We start from the raw sequence: 23,883 nt of genomic DNA, 5'->3' as shown, positions 1-23,883 counted from the left end.
AGAGTTTAAAAGCCACTTATACCCATTTTGTCCCAAAACAGGCTAAAACCAAGAAAACATTGTTTAGAAGCACTAAACAGCTTTGTTAGTGTTTCTCGGGTTAAAATGTGTCTTAATCCAATGCAACTAACTAATTATAGGAGTTTGAGATAGATGTGGAGAGTTTAAAAGCCACTTATACCCATTTTGTCCCAAAACAGACTAAAACCAAGAAAATATTGCTTAGAAGCACTAAACAGCTTTGTTAGTGTTTCTGGGGTTAAAATGTGTCTTAATCCAATGCAACTGTCTAATTATAAGAGTTTGAGATAGATGTGGAGAGTCTAAAAGCCACTTATACCCATTTTGTCCCAAAACAGGCTAAAACCAAGAAAACATTGCTTAGAAGCACTAAACAGCTTTGTTAATGTTTCTGGGGTTAAAATGTGTCTTAATCCAATGCCACTGACTAGTTATAAGAGTTTGAGATAGATGTGGAGAGTTTAAAAGCCACTTATACCCATTTTGTCCCAAAACAGGCTAAAACCAAGAAAACTTTGCTTAGAAGCACTAAACAGCTTTGTTAGTGTCTATGGGGTTAAAATGTGTCTTAATCCAATGCAACTAACTAATTATAGGAGTTTGAGATAGATGTGGAGAGTTTAAAAGCCACTTATACCCATTTTGTCCCAAAACAGGCTAAAACCAAGAAAACATTGTTTAGAAGCACTAAACAGCTTTGTTAGTGTTTCTCGGGTTAAAATGTGTCTTAATCCAATGCAACTAACTAATTATAGGAGTTTGAGATAGATGTGGAGAGTTTAAAAGCCACTTATACCCATTTTGTCCCAAAACAGACTAAAACCAAGAAAATATTGCTTAGAAGCACTAAACAGCTTTGTTAGTGTTTCTGGGGTTAAAATGTGTCTTAATCCAATGCAACTGTCTAATTATAAGAGTTTGAGATAGATGTGGAGAGTCTAAAAGCCACTTATACCCATTTTGTCCCAAAACAGGCTAAAACCAAGAAAACATTGCTTAGAAGCTGTAAACAGCTATGTTAGTGTTTCTTGGGTTAAAATGTGTCTTAATCGAATGCAACTAACTAATTATATGAGTTTGAGATAGATGTGAAGAGTTTAAAAGCCACTTATACCCATTTTGTCCCAAAACAGGCTAAAACAAGGAAAACATTGCTTAGAAGCTGTAAACAGCTATGTTAGTGTTTATGGGGTTAAAATGTGTCTTAATCCAATGCAACTGTCTAATTATAAGAGTTTGAGATAGATGTGGAGAGTCTAAAAGCCACTTATACCCATTTTGTCCCAAAACAGGCTAAAACCAAGAAAACATTGCTTAGAAGCACTAAACAGCTTTGTTAGTGTTTCTGGGGTTAAAATGTGTCTTAATCCAATGCAACTAACTAATTATAAGGGATTGAGATAGATGTGGAGAGTTTAAAAGCCACTTATACCCATTTTGTCCCAAAACAGGCTAAAACAAGGAAAACATTGTTTAGAAGCTGTAAACAGCTATGTTAGTGTTTATGGGGGTTAAAATGTGTCTTAATCCAATGCAACTGACTAGTTATAAGAGTTTGAGATAGATGTGGAGAGTTTAAAAGCCACTTATACCCATTTTGTCCCAAAACAGGCTAAAACCAAGAAAACATTGTTTAGAAGCACTAAACAGCTTTGTTAGTGTTTCTCGGGTTAAAATGTGTCTTAATCCAATGCAACTAACTAATTATAGGAGTTTGAGATAGATGTGGAGAGTTTAAAAGCCACTTATACCCATTTTGTCCCAAAACAGACTAAAACCAAGAAAATATTGCTTAGAAGCACTAAACAGCTTTGTTAGTGTTTCTGGGGTTAAAATGTGTCTTAATCCAATGCAACTGTCTAATTATAAGAGTTTGAGATAGATGTGGAGAGTCTAAAAGCCACTTATACCCATTTTGTCCCACAACAGGCTAAAACCAAGAAAACATTGCTTAGAAGCACTAAACAGCTTTGTTAATGTTTCTGGGGTTAAAATGTGTCTTAATCCAATGCCACTGACTAGTTATAAGAGTTTGAGATAGATGTGGAGAGTTTAAAAGCCACTTATACCCATTTTGTCCCAAAACAGGCTAAAACCAAGAAAACATTGCTTAGAAGCACTAAACAGCTTTGTTAGTGTCTATGGGGTTAAAATGTGTCTTAATCCAATGCAACTAACTAATTATAGGAGTTTGAGATAGATGTGGAGAGTTTAAAAGCCACTTATACCATTTTGTCCCAAAACAGGCTAAAACCAAGAAAACATTGCTTAGAAGCTGTAAACAGCTATGTTAGTGTTTCTGGGGTTAAAATGTGTCTTAATCCAATGCCACTGACTAGTTATAAGAGTTTAAGATAGATGTGGAGAGTCTAAAAGCCACTTATACCCATTTTGTCCCAAAACAGGCTAAAACCAAGAAAACATTGCTTAGAGGCTGTAAACAGCTATGTTAGTGTTTCTGGGGTTAAAATGTGTCTTAATCCAATGCAACTGACTAGTTATAAGAGTTTGAGATAGATGTGGAGAGTTTAAAAGCCACTTATACCCATTTTGTCCCAAAACAGGCTAAAACCAAGAAAACATTTCTTAGAAGCTGTAAACAGCTATGTTAGTGTTTCTGGGGTTAAAATGTGTCTTTATCCAATGCAACTGACTAGTTATAAGAGTTTGAGATAGATGTAAAGAGTTTAAAAGCCACTTATACCCATTTTGTCCCAAAACAGGCTAAAACAAGGAAAACATTGCTTAAAAGCACTAAACAGCTTTGTTAGTGTTTCTGGGGTTAAAATGTGTCTTAATCCAATGCAACTAACTAATTATAAGAGATTGAGATAGATGTGGAGAGTTTAAAAGCCACTTATACCCATTTTGTCCCAAAACAGGCTAAAACAAGGAAAACATTGTTTAGAAGCTGTAAACAGCTATGTTAGTGTTTATGGGGGTTAAAATGTGTCTTAATCCAATGCAACTGACTAGTTATAAGAGTTTGAGATAGATGTGGAGAGTTTAAAAGCCACTTATACCCATTTTGTCCTAAAACAGGCTAAAACCAAGAAAACATTGTTTAGAAGCACTAAACAGCTTTGTTAGTGTTTCTCGGGTTAAAATGTGTCTTAATCCAATGCAACTAACTAATTATAGGAGTTTGAGATAGATGTGGAGAGTTTAAAAGCCACTTATACCCATTTTGTCCCAAAACAGACTAAAACCAAGAAAATATTGCTTAGAAGCACTAAACAGCTTTGTTAGTGTTTCTGGGGTTAAAATGTGTCTTAATCCAATGCAACTGTCTAATTATAAGAGTTTGAGATAGATGTGGAGAGTCTAAAAGTCACTTATACCCATTTTGTCCCAAAACAGGCTAAAACCAAGAAAACATTGCTTAGAAGCTGTAAACAGCTATGTTAGTGTTTCTTGGGTTAAAATGTGTCTTAATCGAATGCAACTAACTAATTATATGAGTTTGAGATAGATGTGAAGAGTTTAAAAGCCACTTATACCCATTTTGTCCCAAAACAGGCTAAAACCAAGAAAACATTGCTTAGAAGCTGTAAACAGCTATGTTAGTGTTTCTGGGGTTAAAATGTGTCTTAATCCAATGCAACTGTCTAATTATAAGAGTTTGAGATAGATGTGGAGAGTCTAAAAGCCACTTATACCCATTTTGTCCCAAAACAGGCTAAAACCAAGAAAACATTGCTTAGAAGCACTAAACAGCTTTGTTAGTGTTTCTGGGGTTAAAATGTGTCTTAATCCAATGCAACTAACTAGTTATAAGGGATTGAGATAGATGTGGAGAGTTTAAAAGCCACTTATACCCATTTTGTCCCAAAACAGGCTAAAACAAGGAAAACATTGTTTAGAAGCTGTAAACAGCTATGTTAGTGTTTATGGGGGTTAAAATGTGTCTTAATCCAATGCAACTGACTAGTTATAAGAGTTTGAGATAGATGTGGAGAGTTTAAAAGCCACTTATACCCATTTTGTCCCAAAACAGGCTAAAACCAAGAAAACATTGTTTAGAAGCACTAAACAGCTTTGTTAGTGTTTCTCGGGTTAAAATGTGTCTTAATCCAATGCAACTAACTAATTATAGGAGTTTGAGATAGATGTGGAGAGTTTAAAAGCCACTTATACCCATTTTGTCCCAAAACAGACTAAAACCAAGAAAATATTGCTTAGAAGCACTAAACAGCTTTGTTAGTGTTTCTGGGGTTAAAATGTGTCTTAATCCAATGCAACTGTCTAATTATAAGAGTTTGAGATAGATGTGGAGAGTCTAAAAGCCACTTATACCCATTTTGTCCCAAAACAGGCTAAAACCAAGAAAACATTGCTTAGAAGCACTAAACAGCTTTGTTAATGTTTCTGGGGTTAAAATGTGTCTTAATCCAATGCCACTGACTAGTTATAAGAGTTTGAGATAGATGTGGAGAGTTTAAAAGCCACTTATACCCATTTTGTCCCAAAACAGGCTAAAACCAAGAAAACTTTGCTTAGAAGCACTAAACAGCTTTGTTAGTGTCTATGGGGTTAAAATGTGTCTTAATCCAATGCAACTAACTAATTATAGGAGTTTGAGATAGATGTGGAGAGTTTAAAAGCCACTTATACCCATTTTGTCCCAAAACAGGCTAAAACCAAGAAAACATTGCTTAGAAGCTGTAAACAGCTATGTTAGTGTTTCTGGGGTTAAAATGTGTCTTAATCCAATGCCACTGACTAGTTATAAGAGTTTAAGATAGATGTGGAGAGTCTAAAAGCCACTTATACCCATTTTGTCCCAAAACAGGCTAAAACCAAGAAAACATTGCTTAGAAGCTGTAAACAGCTATGTTAGTGTTTCTGGGGTTAAAATGTGTCTTAATCCAATGCAACTGACTAGTTATAAGAGTTTGAGATAGATGTGGAGAGTTTAAAAGCCACTTATACCCATTTTGTCCCAAAACAGGCTAAAACCAAAAAAACATTGCTTAGAAGCTGTAAACAGCTATGTTAGTGTTTCTGGGGTTAAAATGTGTCTTTATCCAATGCAACTGACTAGTTATAAGAGTTTGAGATAGATGTAAAGAGTTTAAAAGCCACTTATACCCATTTTGTCCCAAAACAGGCTAAAACAAGGAAAACATTGCTTAAAAGCACTAAACAGCTTTGTTAGTGTTTCTGGGGTTAAAATGTGTCTTAATCCAATGCAACTAACTAATTATAAGAGATTGAGATTGATGTGGAGAGTTTAAAAGCCACTTATACCCATTTTGTCCCAAAACAGGCTAAAACCAAGAAAACATTGCTTAGAAGCTGTAAACAGCTATGTTAGTGTTTCTTGGGTTAAAATGTGTCTTAATCGAATGCAACTAACTAATTATATGAGTTTGAGATAGATGTGGAGAGTTTAAAAGCCACTTATACCCATTTTGTCCCAAAACAGGCTAAAACCAAGAAAACATTGCTTAGAAGCTGTAAACAGCTATGTTAGTGTTTCTGGGGTTAAAATGTGTCTTAATCCAATGCAACTGTCTAATTATAAGAGTTTGAGATAGATGTGGAGAGTCTAAAAGCCACTTATACCCATTTTGTCCCAAAACAGGCTAAAACCAAGAAAACATTGCTTAGAAGCACTAAACAGCTTTGTTAGTGTTTCTGGGGTTAAAATGTGTCTTAATCCAATGCAACTAATTAATTATAAGAGATTGAGATAGATGTGGAGAGTTTAAAAGCCACTTATACCCATTTTGTCCCAAAACAGGCTAAAACAAGGAAAACATTGTTTAGAAGCTGTAAACAGCTATGTTAGTGTTTATGGGGGTTAAAATGTGTCTTAATCCAATGCAACTGACTAGTTATAAGAGTTTGAGATAGATGTGGAGAGTTTAAAAGCCACTTATACCCATTTTGTCCCAAAACAGGCTAAAACCAAGAAAACATTGTTTAGAAGCACTAAACAGCTTTGTTAGTGTTTCTCGGGTTAAAATGTGTCTTAATCCAATGCAACTAACTAATTATAGGAGTTTGAGATAGATGTGGAGAGTTTAAAAGCCACTTATACCCATTTTGTCCCAAAACAGACTAAAACCAAGAAAATATTGCTTAGAAGCACTAAACAGCTTTGTTAGTGTTTCTGGGGTTAAAATGTTTCTTAATCCAATGCAACTGTCTAATTATAAGAGTTTGAGATAGATTTGGAGAGTCTAAAAGCTACTTATACCCATTTTGTTCCAAAACAGGCTAAAACCAAGAAAACATTGCTTAGAAGCTGTAAACAGCTATGTTAGTGTTTCTTGGGTTAAAATGTGTCTTAATCGAATGCAACTAACTAATTATATGAGTTTGAGATAGATGTGGAGAGTTTAAAAGCCACTTATACCCATTTTGTCCCAAAACAGGCTAAAACCAAGAAAACATTGCTTAGAAGCTGTAAACAGCTATGTTAGTGTTTCTGGGGTTAAAATGTGTCTTAATCCAATGCAACTGTCTAATTATAAGAGTTTGAGATAGATGTGGAGAGTCTAAAAGCCACTTATACCCATTTTGTCCCAAAACAGGCTAAAACCAAGAAAACATTGCTTAGAAGCACTAAACAGCTTTGTTAGTGTTTCTGGGGTTAAAATGTGTCTTAATTCAATGCAACTAACTAATTATAAGAGATTGAGATAGATGTGGAGAGTTTAAAAGCCACTTATACCCATTTTGTCCCAAAACAGGCTAAAACAAGGAAAACATTGTTTAGAAGCTGTAAACAGCTATGTTAGTGTTTATGGGGGTTAAAATGTGTCTTAATCCAATGCAACTGACTAATTATAAGAGATTGAGGTAGATGTGGAGAGTTTAAAAGCCACTTATACCCATTTTGTCCCAAAACAGGCTAAAACCAAGAAAACATTGCTTAGAAGCTGTAAACAGCTATGTTAGTGTTTCTGGGGTTAAAATGTGTCTTAATCCAATGCCACTGACTAGTTATAAGAGTTTAAGATAGATGTGGAGAGTCTAAAAGCCACTTATACCCATTTTGTCCCAAAACAGGCTAAAACCAAGAAAACATTGCTTAGAAGCTGTAAACAGCTATGTTAGTGTTTCTGGGGTTAAAATGTGTCTTAATCCAATGCAACTGACTAGTTATAAGAGTTTGAGATAGATGTGGAGAGTTTAAAAGCCACTTATACCCATTTTGTCCCAAAACAGGCTAAAACCAAAAAAACATTGCTTAGAAGCTGTAAACAGCTATGTTAGTGTTTCTGGGATTATATGTGTCTTAATCCAATGCAACTGACTAGTTATAAGAGTTTGAGATAGATGTGGAGAGTTTAAAAGCCACTTATACCCATTTTGTCCCAAAACTGACTAAAACCAAGAAAATATTGCTTAGAAGCACTAAACAGCTTTGTTAGTGTTTCTGGGGTTAAAATGTGTCTTAATCCAATGCAACTGTCTAATTATAAGAGTTTGAGATAGATGTGGAGAGTCTAAAAGCCACTTATACCCATTTTGTCCCAAAACAGGCTAAAACCAAGAAAACATTGCTTAGAAGCTCTAAACAGCTTTGTTAATGTTTCTGGGGTTAAAATGTGTCTTAATCCAATGCCACTGACTAGTTATAAGAGTTTGAGATAGATGTGGAGAGTTTAAAAGCCACTTATACCCATTTTGTCCCAAAACAGGCTAAAACCAAGAAAACATTGCTTAGAAGCACTAAACAGCTTTGTTAGTGTCTATGGGGTTAAAATGTGTCTTAATCCAATGCAACTAACTAATTATAGGAGTTTGAGATAGATGTGGAGAGTTTAAAAGCCACTTATACCCATTTTGTCCCAAAACAGGCTAAAACCAAGAAAACATTGCTTAGAAGCTGTAAACAGCTATGTTAGTGTTTCTGGGGTTAAAATGTGTCTTAATCCAATGCCACTGACTAGTTATAAGAGTTTAAGATAGATGTGGAGAGTCTAAAAGCCACTTATACCCATTTTGTCCCAAAACAGGCTAAAACCAAGAAAACATTGCTTAGAAGCTGTAAACAGCTATGTTAGTGTTTCTGGGGTTAAAATGTGTCTTAATCCAATGCAACTGACTAGTTATAAGAGTTTGAGATAGATGTGGAGAGTTTAAAAGCCACTTATACCCATTTTGTCCCAAAACAGGCTAAAACCAAGAAAACATTGCTTAGAAGCTGTAAACAGCTATGTTAGTGTTTCTGGGGTTAAAATGTGTCTTTATCCAATGCAACTGACTAGTTATAAGAGTTTGAGATAGATGTAAAGAGTTTAAAAGCCACTTATACCCATTTTTGTCCCGAAACAGGCTAAAACAAGGAAAACATTGCTTAAAAGCACTAAACAGCTTTGTTAGTGTTTCTGGGGTTAAAATGTGTCTTAATCCAATGCAACTAACTAATTATAAGAGATTGAGATTGATGTGGAGAGTTTAAAAGCCACTTATACCCATTTTGTCCCAAAACAGGCTAAAACCAAGAAAACATTGCTTAGAAGCTGTAAACAGCTATGTTAGTGTTTCTTGGGTTAAAATGTGTCTTAATCGAATGCAACTAACTAATTATATGAGTTTGAGATAGATGTGGAGAGTTTAAAAGCCACTTATACCCATTTTGCCCCAAAACATGCTAAAACCAAGAAAACATTGCTTAGAAGCTGTAAACAGCTATGTTAGTGTTTCTGGGGTTAAAATGTGTCTTAATCCAATGCAACTGTCTAATTATAAGAGTTTGAGACAGATGTGGAGAGTCTAAAAGCCACTTATACCCATTTTGTCCCAAAACAGGCTAAAACCAAGAAAACATTGCTTAGAAGCACTAAACAGCTTTGTTAGTGTTTCTGGGGTTAAAATGTGTCTTAATCCAATGCAACTAACTAATTATAAGAGATTGAGATAGATGTGGAGAGTTTAAAAGCCACTTATACCCATTTTGTCCCAAAACAAGCTAAAACAAGGAAAACATTGTTTAGAAGCTGTAAACAGCTATGTTAGTGTTTATGGGGTTAAAATGTGTCTTAATCCAATGCAACTGACTAATTATAAGAGTTTGAGATAGATGTGGAGAGAGTTTAAAAGCCACTTATACCCATTTTGTCCCAAAACAAGCTAAAACCAAGAAAACATTGCTTAGAAGCTGTAAACAGCTATGTTAGTGTTTCTAGGGTTAAAATGTGTCTTAATCCAATGCAACTAACTAATTATAGGAGTTTGAGATAGATGTGGAGAGTTTAAAAGCCACTTATACCCATTTTATCCCAAAACAGGCTAAAACCAAGAAAACATTGCTTAGAAGCAATAAACAGCTATGTTAGTGTTTCTGGGTTTAAAATGTGTCTTAATCCATTGAAACTAACTAATTATAAGAGATTGAGATAGATGTGGAGAGTTTAAAAGCCACTTATACCCATTTTGTCCCAAAACAGGCTAAAACCAAGAAAACATAGCTTAGAAGCACTAAACAGCTTTGTTTGTGTTTCTGGGGTTAAAATGTGTCTTAATCCAATGCAACTAACTAATTATAGGAGTTTGAGATAGATGTGGAGAGTTTAAAAGCCACTTATACCCATTTTGTCCCAAAACAGGCTAAAACCTAGAAAACATTGCTTAGAAGCACTAAACAGCTTTTTTAGTGTTTTTGGGGTTAAAATGTGTCTTAATCCAATGCAACTAACTAATTATAGGAGTTTGAGATAGATGTGGAGAGTTTAAAAGCCACTTATACCCATTTTGTCCCAAAACAGGCTAAAACCAAGAAAACATTGCTTAGAAGCATTAAACAGCTTTGTTAGTGTTTCTGGGGTTAAAATGTGTCTTAATCCAATGCAAAAAACTAATTATAAGAGATTGAGATAGATGTGGAGAGTTTAAAAGCCGTTTATACCCATTTTGTCCCAAAACAGGCTAAAACCAAGAAAATATTGCTTAGAAGCTGTAAACAGCTATGTTAGTGTTTCTGGGGTTAAAATGTGTCTTTATCCAATGCAACTAACTAATTATAGGAGTTTGAGATAGATGTGGAGAGTTTAAAAGCCACTTATACCCATTTTGTCCCAAAACAGGCTAAAACCAAGAAAACATTGCTTAGAAGCTGTAAACAGCTATGTTAGTGTTTCTGGGGTTAAAATGTGTCTTTATCCAATGCAACTGACTAGTTATAAGAGTTTGAGATAGATGTAAAGAGTTAAAAGCCATTTATACCCATTTTGTCCCAAAACAGGCTAAAACCAAGAAAACATTGCTTAGAAGCACTAAACAGCTTTGTTAGTGTTTCTGGGGTTAAAATGTGTCTTAATCCAATGCAACTAACTAATTATAAGAGACTGAGATAGATGTGGAGAGTTTAAAAGCCACTTATACCCATTTTGTCCCAAAAAAGGCTAAAACAAGGAAAACATTGTTTAGAAGCTGTAAACAGCTATGTTATTGTTTATGGGGTTAAAATGTGTCTTAATCCAATGCAACTGACTAATTATAAGAGTTTGAGATAGATGTGGAGAGAGTTTAAAAGCCACTTATACCCATTTTGTCCCAAAACAAGCTAAAACCAAGAAAACATTGCTTAGAAGCTGTAAACAGCTATGTTAGTGTTTCTGGGGTTAAAATGTGTCTTAATCCAATGCAACTAACTAATTATATGAGTTTGAGATAGATGTGGAGAGTTTAAAAGCCACTTATACCCATTTTGTCCCAAAACAGGCTAAAACCAAGAAAACATTGCTTAGAAGCTGTAAACAGCTATGTTAGTGTTTCTGGGGTTAAAATGTGTCTTAATCCAATGCCACTGACTAGTTATAAGAGTTTGAGATAGATGTGGAGAGTTTAAAAGCCACTTATACCCATTTTGTCCCAAAACAGGCTAAAACCAAGAAAACATTGCTTAGAAGCTGTAAACAGCTATGTTAGTGTTTCTGGGGTTAAAATGTGTCTTAATCCAATGCAACTAACTAATTATAAGAGATTGAGATAGATGTGGAGAGTTTAAAAGCCACTTATACCCATTTTGTCCCAAAACAGGCTAAAACCTAGAAAACATTGCTTAGAAGCACTAAACAGCTTTGTTAGTGTCTATGGGGTTAAAATGTGTCTTAATCCAATGCAACTAACTAATTATAGGAGTTTGAGATAGATGTGGAGAGTTTAAAAGCCACTTATACCCATTTTGTCCCAAAACAGGCTTAAACCAAGAAAATATTGCTTAGAAGCTATAAACAGCTATGTTAGTGTTTCTGGGGTTAAAATGTGTCTTAATCCAATGCCACTGACTAGTTATAAGAGTTTGAGATAGATGTGGAGAGTCTAAAAGCCACTTATACCCATTTTGTCCCAAAACAGGCTAAAACCAAGAAAACATTGCTTAGAAGCTGTAAACAGCTATGTTAGTGTTTCTGGGGTTAAAATGTGTCTTAATCCAATGCAACCAACTAGTTATAAGAGTTTGAGATAGATGTGGAGAGTTTAAAAGCCACTTATACCCATTTTGTCCCAAAACAGGCTAAAACCAAGAAAACATTGCTTAGAAGCTGTAAACAGCTATGTTAGTGTTTCTGGGGTTAAAATGTGTCTTTATCCAATGCAACTGACTAGTTATAAGAGTTTGAGATAGATGTAAAGAGTTTAAAAGCCACTTATACCCATTTTGTCCCAAAACAGGCTAAAACAAGGAAAACATTGCTTAAAAGCACTAAACAGTTTTGTTAGTGTTTCTGGGGTTAAAATGTGTCTTAATCCAATGCAACTAACTAATTATAAGAGATTGAGATAGATGTGGAGAGTTTAAAAGCCACTTATACCCATTTTGTCCCAAAAAAGGCTAAAACAAGGAAAACATTGTTTAGAAGCTGTAAACAGCTATGTTAGTGTTTATGGGGTTAAAATGTGTCTTAATCCAATGCAACTAACTAATTATAGGAGTTTGAGATAGATGTGGAGAGTTTAAAAGCCACTTATACCCATTTTGTCCCAAAACAGGCTTAAACCAAGAAAATATTGCTTAGAAGCTATAAACAGCTATGTTAGTGTTTCTGGGGTTAAAATGTGTCTTAATCCAATGCCACTGACTAGTTATAAGAGTTTGAGATAGATGTGGAGAGTCTAAAAGCCACTTATACCCATTTTGTCCCAAAACAGGCTAAAACCAAGAAAACATTGCTTAGAAGCTGTAAACAGCTATGTTAGTGTTTCTGGGGTTAAAATGTGTCTTAATCCAATGCAACTAACTAGTTATAAGAGTTTGAGATAGATGTGGAGAGTTTAAAAGCCACTTATACCCATTTTGTCCCAAAACAGGCTAAAACCAAGAAAACATTGCTTAGAAGCTGTAAACAGCTATGTTAGTGTTTCTGGGGTTAAAATGTGTCTTTATCCAATGCAACTGACTAGTTATAAGAGTTTGAGATAGATGTAAAGAGTTTAAAAGCCACTTATACCCATTTTGTCCCAAAACAGGCTAAAACAAGGAAAACATTGCTTAAAAGCACTAAACAGTTTTGTTAGTGTTTCTGGGGTTAAAATGTGTCTTAATCCAATGCAACTAACTAATTATAAGAGATTGAGATAGATGTGGAGAGTTTAAAAGCCACTTATACCCATTTTGTCCCAAAAAAGGCTAAAACAAGGAAAACATTGTTTAGAAGCTGTAAACAGCTATGTTAGTGTTTATGGGGTTAAAATGTGTCTTAATCCAATGCAACTGACTAATTATAAGAGTTTGAGATAGATGTGGAGAGAGTTTAAAAGCCACTTATACCCATTTTGTCCCAAAACAAGCTAAAACCAAGAAAACATTGCTTAGAAGCTGTAAACAACTATGTTAGTGTTTCTGGGGTTAAAATGTGTCTTAATCCAATGCAACTAACTAATTATAGGAGTTTGAGATAGATGTGGAGAGTTTAAAAGCCACTTATACCCATTTTATCCCAAAACAGGCTAAAACCAAGAAAACATTGCTTAGAAGCAATAAACAGCTATGTTAGTGTTTCTGGGTTTAAAATGTGTCTTAATCCATTGAAACTAACTAATTATAAGAGATTGAGATAGATGTGGAGAGTTTAAAAGCCACTTATACCCATTTTGTCCCAAAACAGGCTAAAACCAAGAAAACATAGCTTAGAAGCACTAAACAGCTTTGTTTGTGTTTCTGGGGTTAAAATGTGTCTTAATCCAATGCAACTAACTAATTATAGGAGTTTGAGATAGATGTGGAGAGTTTAAAAGCCACTTATACCCATTTTGTCCCAAAACAGGCTAAAACCTAGAAAACATTGCTTAGAAGCACTAAACAGCTTTTTTAGTGTTTTTGGGGTTAAAATGTGTCTTAATTCAATGCAACTAACTAATTATATGAGTTTGAGATAGATGTGTAGAGTTTAAAAGCCACTTATACCCATTTTGTCCCAAAACAGGCTAAAACCAAGAAAACATTGCTTAGAAGCTGTAAACAGCTATGTTAGTGTTTCTGGGGTTAAAATGTGTCTTAATCCAATGCAAATGTCTAATTATAAGAGTTTGAGATAGATGTGGAGAGTCTAAAAGCCACTTATACCCATTTTGTCCCAAAACAGGCTAAAACCAAGAAAATATTGCTTAGAAGCACTAAACAGCTTTGTTAGTGTTTCTGGGGTTAAAATGTGTCTTAATCCAATGCAACTAACGAATTATAAGAGATTGAGATAGATGTGGAGAGTTTAAAAGCCACTTATACCCATTTTGTCCCAAAACAGGCTAAAACCAAGAAAACATTGCTTAGAAGCTGTAAACAGCTATGTTAGTGTTTCTGGGGTTAAAATGTGTCTTTATCCAATGCAACTGACTAGTTATAAGAGTTTGAGATAGATGTAAAGAGTTAAAAGCCACTTATACCCATTTTGTCCCAAAACAGGCTAAAACCAAGAAAACATTGCTTAGAAGCACTAAACAGCTTTGTTAGTGTTTCTGGGGTTAAAATGTGTCTTAATCCAATGCAACAAACTAATTATAAGAGATTGAGATAGATGTGGAGAGTTTAAAAGCCGTTTATACCCATTTTGTCCCAAAACAGGCTAAAACCAAGAAAACATTGCTTAGAAGCATTAAACAGCTTTGTTAGTGTTTCTGGGGTTAAAATGTGTCTTAATCCAATGCAACAAACTAATATAAGAGATTGAGATAGATGTGGAGAGTTTAAAAGCCGTTTATACCCATTTTGTCCCAAAACAGGCTAAAACCAAGAAAATATTGCTTAGAAGCTGTAAACAGCTATGTTAGTGTTTCTGGGGTTAAAATGTGTCTTTATCCAATGCAACTAACTAATTATAGGAGTTTGAGATAGATGTGGAGAGTTTAAAAGCCACTTATACCCATTTTGTCCCAAAACAGGCTAAAACCAAGAAAACATTGCTTAGAAGCTGTAAACAGCTATGTTAGTGTTTCTGGGGTTAAAATGTGTCTTTATCCAATGCAACTGACTAGTTATAAGAGTTTTAGATAGATGTAAAGAGTTAAAAGCCACTTATACCCATTTTGTCCCAAAACAGGCTAAAACCAAGAAAACATTGCTTAGAAGCACTAAACAGCTTTGTTAGTGTTTCTGGGGTTAAAATGTGTCTTAATCCAATGCAACTAACTAATTATAAGAGATTGAGATAGATGTGGAGAGTTTAAAAGCCACTTATACCCATTTTGTCCCAAAACAGGCTAAAACAAGGAAAACATTGTTTAGAAGCTGTAAACAGCTATGTTAGTGTTTATGGGGTCAAAATGTGTCTTAATCCAATGCAACTGACTAGTTATAAGAGTTTGAGATAGATGTGGAGAGTTTAAAAGCCACTTATACCCATTTTGTCCCAAAACAGGCTAAAACCAAGAAAACATTGTTTAGAAGCACTAGACAGCTTTGTTAGTGTTTCTCGGGTTAAAATGTGTCTTAATCCAATGCAACTAACTAATTATAGGAGTTTGAGATAGATGTGGAGAGTTTAAAAGCCACTTATACCCATTTTGTCCCAAAAAATACTAAAACCAAGAAAATATTGCTTAGAAGCACTAAACAGCTTTGTTAGTGTTTCTGGGGTTAAAATGTGTCTTAATCCAATGCCACTGACTAGTTATAAGAGTTTGAGATAGATGTGGAGAGTTTAAAAGCCACTTATACCCATTTTGTCCCAAAACAGGCTAAAACCAAGAAAACATTGCTTAGAAGCACTAAACAGCTTTGTTAATGTTTCTGGGGTTAAAATGTGTCTTAATCCAATGCCACTGACTAGTTATAAGAGTTTGAGATAGATGTGGAGAGTTTAAAAGCCACTTATACCCATTTTGTCCCAAAACAGGCTAAAACCAAGAAAACATTGCTTAGAAGCACTAAACAGCTTTGTTAGTGTCTATGGGGTTAAAATGTGTCTTAATCCAATGCAACTAACTAATTATAGGAGTTTGAGATAGATGTGGAGAGTTTAAAAGCCACTTATACCCATTTTGTCCCAAAACAGGCTTAAACCAAGAAAACATTGCTTAGAAGCTATAAACAGCTATGTTAGTGTTTCTGGGGTTAAAATGTGTCTTAATCCAATGCCACTGACTAGTTATAAGAGTTTGAGATAGATGTGGAGAGTCTAAAAGCCACTTATACCCATTTTGTCCCAAAACAGGCTAAAACCAAGAAAACATTGCTTAGAAGCTGTAAACAGCTATGTTAGTGTTTCTGGGGTTAAAATGTGTCTTAATCCAATGCAACTAACTAGTTATAAGAGTTTGAGATAGATGTGGAGAGTTTAAAAGCCACTTATACCCATTTTGTCCCAAAACAGGCTAAAACCAAGAAAACATTGCTTAGAAGCTGTAAACAGCTATGTTAGTGTTTCTGGGGTTAAAATGTGTCTTTATCCAATGCAACTGACTAGTTATAAGAGTTTGAGATAGATGTAAAGAGTTTAAAAGCCACTTATACCCATTTTGTCCCAAAACAGGCTAAAACAAGGAAAACATTGCTTAAAAGCACTAAACAGTTTTGTTAGTGTTTCTGGGGTTAAAATGTGTCTTAATCCAATGCAACTAACTAATTATAAGAGATTGAGATTGATGTGGAGAGTTTAAAAGCCACTTATACCCATTTTGTCCCAAAACGGGCTAAAACCAAAAAAACATTGCTTAGAAGCTGTAAACAGCTATGTTAGTGTTTCTGGGGTTAAAATGTGTCTTAATCCAATGCAACTGACTAGTTATAAGAGTTTGAGATAGATGTGGAGAGTTTAAAAGCCACTTATACCCATTTTGTCCCAAAACAGGCTAAAACCAAGAAAACATTGCTTAGAAGCTGTAAACAGCTATGTTAGTGTTTCTGGGGTTAAAATGTGTCTTAATCCAATGCAACTAACTAATTATAGGAGTTTGAGATAGATGTGGAGAGTTTAAAAGCCACTTATACCCATTTTGTCCCAAAACAGGCTAAAACCAAGAAAACATTGCTTAGAAGCTGTAAACAGCTATGTTAGTGTTTCTGGGGTTAAAATGTGTCTTTATCCAATGCAACTGACTAGTTATAAGAGTTTGAGATAGATGTAAAGAGTTAAAAGCCACTTATACCCATTTTGTCCCAAAACAGGCTAAAACCAAGAAAACATTGCTTAGAAGCACTAAACAGCTTTGTTAGTGTTTCTGGGGTTAAAATGTGTCTTAATCCAATGCAACTAACTAATTATAAGAGATTGAGATAGATGTGGAGAGTTTAAAAGCCACTTATACCCATTTTGTCCCAAAACAGGCTAAAACAAGGAAAACAATGTTTAGAAGCTGTAAACAGCTATGTTAGTGTTTATGGGGTTAAAATGTGTCTTAATCCAATGCAACTGACTAGTTATAAGAGTTTGAGATAGATGTGGAGAGTTTAAAAGCCACTTATACCCATTTTGTCCCAAAACAGGCTAAAACCAAGAAAACATTGTTTAGAAGCACTAAACAGCTTTGTTAGTGTTTCTCGGGTTAAAATGTGTCTTAATCCAATGCAACTAACTAATTATAGGAGTTTGAGATAGATGTGGAGAGTTTAAAAGCCACTTATACCCATTTTGTCCCAAAAAATACTAAAACCAAGAAAATATTGCTTAGAAGCACTAAACAGCTTTGTTAGTGTTTCTGGGGTTAAAATGTGTCTTAATCCAATGCAACTGTCTAATTATAAGAGTTTGAGATAGATGTGGAGAGTCTAAAAGCCACTTATACCCATTTTGTCCCAAAACAGGCTAAAACCAAGAAAACATTGCTTAGAAGCACTAAACAGCTTTGTTAATGTTTCTGGGGTTAAAATGTGTCTTAATCCAATGCCACTGACTAGTTTTAAGAGTTTGAGATAGATGTGGAGAGTTTAAAAGCCACTTATACCCATTTTGTCCCAAAACAGGCTAAAACCAAGAAAACATTGCTTAGAAGCACTAAACAGCTTTGTTAGTGTCTATGGGGTTAAAATGTGTCTTAATCCAATGCAACTAACTAATTATAGGAGTTTGAGATAGATGTGGAGAGTTTAAAAGCCACTTATACCCATTTTGTCCCAAAACAGGCTAAAACCAAGAAAACATTGCTTAGAAGCTATAAACAGCTATGTTAGTGTTTCTGGGGTTAAAATGTGTCTTAATCCAATGCCACTGACTAGTTATAAGAGTTTGAGATAGATGTGGAGAGTCTAAAAGCCACTTATACCCATTTTGTCCCAAAACAGGCTAAAACCAAGAAAACATTGCTTAGAAGCTGTAAACAGCTATGTTAGTGTTTCTGGGGTTAAAATGTGTCTTAATCCAATGCAACTAACTAATTATATGAGTTTGAGATAGATGTGGAGAGTTTAAAAGCCACTTATACCCATTTTGTCCCAAAACAGGCTAAAACAAGGAAAACATTGCTTAAAAGCACTAAACAGCTTTGTTAGTGTTTCTGGGGTTAAAATGTGTCTTAATCCAATGCAACTAACTAATTATAAGAGATTGAGATTGATGTGGAGAGTTTAAAAGCCACTTATACCCATTTTGTCCCAAAACAGGCTAAAACCAAGAAAACATTGCTTAGAAGCTGTAAACAGCTATGTTAGTGTTTCTGGGGTTAAAATGTGTCTTAATCCAATGCAACTAACTAATTATATGAGTTTGAGATAGATGTGGAGAGTTTAAAAGCCACTTATACCCATTTTGTCCCAAAACAGGCTAAAACCAAGAAAACATTGCTTAGAAGCTGTAAACAGCTATGTTAGTGTTTCTGGGGTTAAAATGTGTCTTAATCCAATGCAAATGTCTAATTATAAGAGTTTGAGATAGATGTGGAGAGTCTAAAAGCCACTTATACCCATTTTGTCCCAAAACAGGCTAAAACCAAGAAAATATTGCTTAGAAGCACTAAACAGCTTTGTTAGTGTTTCTGGGGTTAAAATGTGTCTTAATCCAATGCAACTAACGAATTATAAGAGATTGAGATAGATGTGGAGAGTTTAAAAGCCACTTATACCCATTTTGTCCCAAAACAGGCTAAAACCAAGAAAACATTGCTTAGAAGCTGTAAACAGCTATGTTAGTGTTTCTGGGGTTAAAATGTGTCTTTATCCAATGCAACTGACTAGTTATAAGAGTTTGAGATAGATGTAAAGAGTTTAAAAGCCACTTATACCCATTTTGTCCCAAAACAGGCTAAAACAAGGAAAACATTGCTTAAAAGCACTAAACAGTTTTGTTAGTGTTTCTGGGGTTAAAATGTGTCTTAATCCAATGCAACTAACTAATTATAAGAGATTGAGATTGATGTGGAGAGTTTAAAAGCCACTTATACCCATTTTGTCCCAAAACAGGCTAAAACCAAGAAAACATTGCTTAGAAGCTGTAAACAGCTATGTTAGTGTTTCTGGGGTTAAAATGTGTCTTAATCCAATGCAACTGACTAGTTATAAGAGTTTGAGATAGATGTGGAGAGTTTAAAAGCCACTTATACCCATTTTGTCCCAAAACAGGCTAAAACCAAGAAAACATTGCTTAGAAGCACTAAACAGCTTTGTTAGTGTTTCTGGGTTAAAATTGTCTTAATCCAATGCAACTGACTAGTTATAAAAGTTTGAGATAGATGTGGAGAGTTTAAAAGCCACTTATACCCATTTTGTCCCAAAACAGGCTAAAACCAAGAAAACATTGCTTAGAAGCTGTAAACAGCTATGTTAGTGTTTCTGGGGTTAAAATGTGTCTTTATCCAATGCAACTGACTAGTTATAAGAGTTTGAGATAGATGTAAAGAGTTAAAAGCCACTTATACCCATTTTGTCCCAAAACAGGCTAAAACCAAGAAAACATTGCTTAGAAGCACTAAACAGCTTTGTTAGTGTTTCTGGGGTTAAAATGTGTCTTAATCCAATGCAACTAACTAATTATAAGAGATTGAGATAGATGTGGAGAGTTTAAAAGCCACTTATACCCATTTTGTCCCAAAACAGGCTAAAACAAGGAAAACAATGTTTAGAAGCTGTAAACAGCTATGTTAGTGTTTATGGGGTTAAAATGTGTCTTAATCCAATGCAACTGACTAGTTATAAGAGTTTGAGATAGATGTGGAGAGTTTAAAAGCCACTTATACCCATTTTGTCCCAAAACAGGCTAAAACCAAGAAAACATTGCTTAGAAGCTGTAAACAGCTATGTTAGTGTTTCTGGGGTTAAAATGTGTCTTAATCCAATGCAACTAACTAATTATAGGAGTTTGAGATAGATGTGGAGAGTTTAAAAGCCACTTATACCCATTTTGTCCCAAAACAGGCTAAAACCAAGAAAACATTGCTTAGAAGCTGTAAACAGCTATGTTAGTGTTTCTGGGGTTAAAATGTGTCTTTATCCAATGCAACTGACTACTTATAAGAGTTTGAGATAGATGTAAAGAGTTAAAAGCCACTTATACCCATTTTGTCCCAAAACAGGCTAAAACCAAGAAAACATTGCTTAGAAGCACTAAACAGCTTTGTTAGTGTTTCTGGGGTTAAAATGTGTCTTAATCCAATGCAACTAACTAATTATAAGAGATTGAGATAGATGTGGAGAGTTTAAAAGCCACTTATACCCATTTTGTCCCAAAACAGGCTAAAACAAGGAAAACAATGTTTAGAAGCTGTAAACAGCTATGTTAGTGTTTATGGGGTTAAAATGTGTCTTAATCCAATGCAACTGACTAGTTATAAGAGTTTGAGATAGATGTGGAGAGTTTAAAAGCCACTTATACCCATTTTGTCCCAAAACAGGCTAAAACCAAGAAAACATTGTTTAGAAGCACTAAACAGCTTTGTTAGTGTTTCTCGGGTTAAAATGTGTCTTAATCCAATGCAACTAACTAATTATAGGAGTTTGAGATAGATGTGGAGAGTTTAAAAGCCACTTATACCCATTTTGTCCCAAAAAATACTAAAACCAAGAAAATATTGCTTAGAAGCACTAAACAGCTTTGTTAGTGTTTCTGGGGTTAAAATGTGTCTTAATCCAATGCAACTGTCTAATTATAAGAGTTTGAGATAGATGTGGAGAGTCTAAAAGCCACTTATACCCATTTTGTCCCAAAACAGGCTAAAACCAAGAAAACATTGCTTAGAAGCACTAAACAGCTTTGTTAATGTTTCTGGGGTTAAAATGTGTCTTTATCCAATGCAACTGACTAGTTATAAGAGTTTGAGATAGATGTAAAGAGTTTAAAAGCCACTTATACCCATTTTGTCCCAAAACAGGCTAAAACAAGGAAAACATTGCTTAGAAGCACTAAACAGTTTTGTTAGTGTTTCTGGGGTTAAAATGTGTCTTAATCCAATGCAACTAACTAATTATAAGAGATTGAGATTGATGTGGAGAGTTTAAAAGCCACTTATACCCATTTTGTCCCAAAACAGGCTAAAACCAAGAAAACATTGCTTAGAAGCTGTAAACAGCTATGTTAGTGTTTCTGGGGTTAAAATGTGTCTTAATCCAATGCCACTGACTAGTTATAAGAGTTTGAGATAGATGTGGAGAGTTTAAAAGCCACTTATACCCATTTTGTCCCAAAACAGGCTAAAACCAAGAAAACATTGCTTAGAAGCTGTAAACAGCTATGTTAGTGTTTCTGGGGTTAAAATGTGTCTTAATCCAATGCAACTAACTAATTATAGGAGTTTGAGATAGATGTGGAGAGTTTAAAAGCCACTTATACCCATTTTGTCCCAAAACAGGCTAAAACCAAGAAAACATTGCTTAGAAGCTGTAAACAGCTATGTTAGTGTTTCTGGGGTTAAAATGTGTCTTTATCCAATGCAACTGACTAGTTATAAGAGTTTGAGATAGATGTAAAGAGTTAAAAGCCACTTATACCCATTTTGTCCCAAAACAGGCTAAAACCAAGAAAACATTGCTTAGAAGCACTAAACAGCTTTGTTAGTGTTTCTGGGGTTAAAATGTGTCTTAATCCAATGCAACTAACTAATTATAAGAGATTGAGATAGATGTGGAGAGTTTAAAAGCCACTTATACCCATTTTGTCCCAAAACAGGCTAAAACAAGGAAAACAATGTTTAGAAGCTGTAAACAGCTATGTTAGTGTTTATGGGGTTAAAATGTGTCTTAATCCAATGCAACTGACTAGTTATAAGAGTTTGAGATAGATGTGGAGAGTTTAAAAGCCACTTATACCCATTTTGTCCCAAAACAGGCTAAAACCAAGAAAACATTGTTTAGAAGCACTAAACAGCTTTGTTAGTGTTTCTCGGGTTAAAATGTGTCTTAATCCAATGCAACTAACTAATTATAGGAGTTTGAGATAGATGTGGAGAGTTTAAAAGCCACTTATACCCATTTTGTCCCAAAAAATACTAAAACCAAGAAAATATTGCTTAGAAGCACTACACAGCTTTGTTAGTGTTTCTGGGGTTAAAATGTGTCTTAATCCAATGCAACTGTCTAATTATAAGAGTTTGAGATAGATGTGGAGAGTCTAAAAGCCACTTATACCCATTTTGTCCCAAAACAGGCTAAAACCAAGAAAACATTGCTTAGAAGCACTAAACAGCTTTGTTAATGTTTCTGGGGTTAAAATGTGTCTTAATCCAATGCCACTGACTAGTTTTAAGAGTTTGAGATAGATGTGGAGAGTTTAAAAGCCACTTATACCCATTTTGTCCCAAAACAGGCTAAAACCAAGAAAACATTGCTTAGAAGCACTAAACAGCTTTGTTAGTGTCTATGGGGTTAAAATGTGTCTTAATCCAATGCAACTAACTAATTATAGGAGTTTGAGATAGATGTGGAGAGTTTAAAAGCCACTTATACCCATTTTGTCCCAAAACAGGCTAAAACCAAGAAAACATTGCTTAGAAGCTATAAACAGCTATGTTAGTGTTTCTGGGGTTAAAATGTGTCTTAATCCAATGCCACTGACTAGTTATAAGAGTTTGAGATAGATGTGGAGAGTCTAAAAGCCACTTATACCCATTTTGTCCCAAAACAGGCTAAAACCAAGAAAACATTGCTTAGAAGCTGTAAACAGCTATGTTAGTGTTTCTGGGGTTAAAATGTGTCTTAATCCAATGCAACTAACTAATTATATGAGTTTGAGATAGATGTGGAGAGTTTAAAAGCCACTTATACCCATTTTGTCCCAAAACAGGCTAAAACAAGGAAAACATTGCTTAAAAGCTGTAAACAGCTATGTTAGTGTTTCTGGGGTTAAAATGTGTCTTAATCCAATGCAACTGACTAATTATAAGAGATTGAGATTGATGTCGAGAGTTTAAAAGCCACTTATACCCATTTTGTCCCAAAACAGGCTAAAACCAAGAAAACATTGCTTAGAAGCTGTAAACAGCTATGTTAGTGTTTCTGGGGTTAAAATGTGTCTTAATCCAATGCAACTAACTAATTATATGAGTTTGAGATAGATGTGGAGAGTTTAAAAGCCACTTATACCCATTTTGTCCCAAAACAGGCTAAAACCAAGAAAACATTGCTTAGAAGCAGTAAACAGCTATGTTAGTGTTTCTGGGGTTAAAATGTGTCTTAATCCAATGCAAATGTCTAATTATAAGAGTTTGAGATAGATGTGGAGAGTTTAAAAGCCACTTATACCCATTTTGTCCCAAAACAGGCTAAAACCAAGAAAATATTGCTTAGAAGCACTAAACAGCTTTGTTAGTGTTTCTGGGGTTAAAATGTGTCTTAATCCAATGCAACTAACGAATTATAAGAGATTGAGATTGATGTGGAGAGTTTAAAAGCCACTTATACCCATTTTGTCCCAAAACAGGCTAAAACAAGGAAAACATTGTTTAGAAGCTGTAAACAGCTATGTTAGTGTTTATGGGGTTAAAATGTGTCTTAATCCAATGCAACTGACTAGTTATAAGAGTTTGAGATAGATGTGGAGAGTTTAAAAGCCACTTATACCCATTTTGTCCCAAAACAGGATAAAACCAAGAAAACATTGCTTAGAAGCTGTAAACAGCTATGTTAGTGTTTCTGGGGTTAAAATGTGTCTTAATCCAATGCAACTAACTAATTATAGGAGTTTGAGATAGATGTGGAGAGTTTAAAAGCCACTTATACCCATTTTGTCCCAAAACAGGCTAAAACCAAGAAAACATTGCTTAGAAGCTGTAAACAGCTATGTTAGTGTTTCTGGGGTTAAAATGTGTCTTTATCCAATGCAACTGACTAGTTATAAGAGTTTGAGATAGATGTAAAGAGTTAAAAGCCACTTATACCCATTTTGTCCCAAAACAGGCTAAAACCAAGAAAACATTGCTTAGAAGCACTAAACAGCTTTGTTAGTGTTTCTGGGGTTAAAATGTGTCTTAATCCAATGCAACTAACTAATTATAAGAGATTGAGATAGATGTGGAGAGTTTAAAAGCCACTTATACCCATTTTGTCCC

Source organism: Camelina sativa, chromosome 2 (assembly GCF_030686135.1).
Source record: "Camelina sativa cultivar CO46 ecotype springtype chromosome 2, ASM3068613v1".
NCBI lineage: Eukaryota > Viridiplantae > Streptophyta > Magnoliopsida > Brassicales > Brassicaceae > Camelina > Camelina sativa.
Note: the sequence above shows the minus strand (reverse complement) of the source record.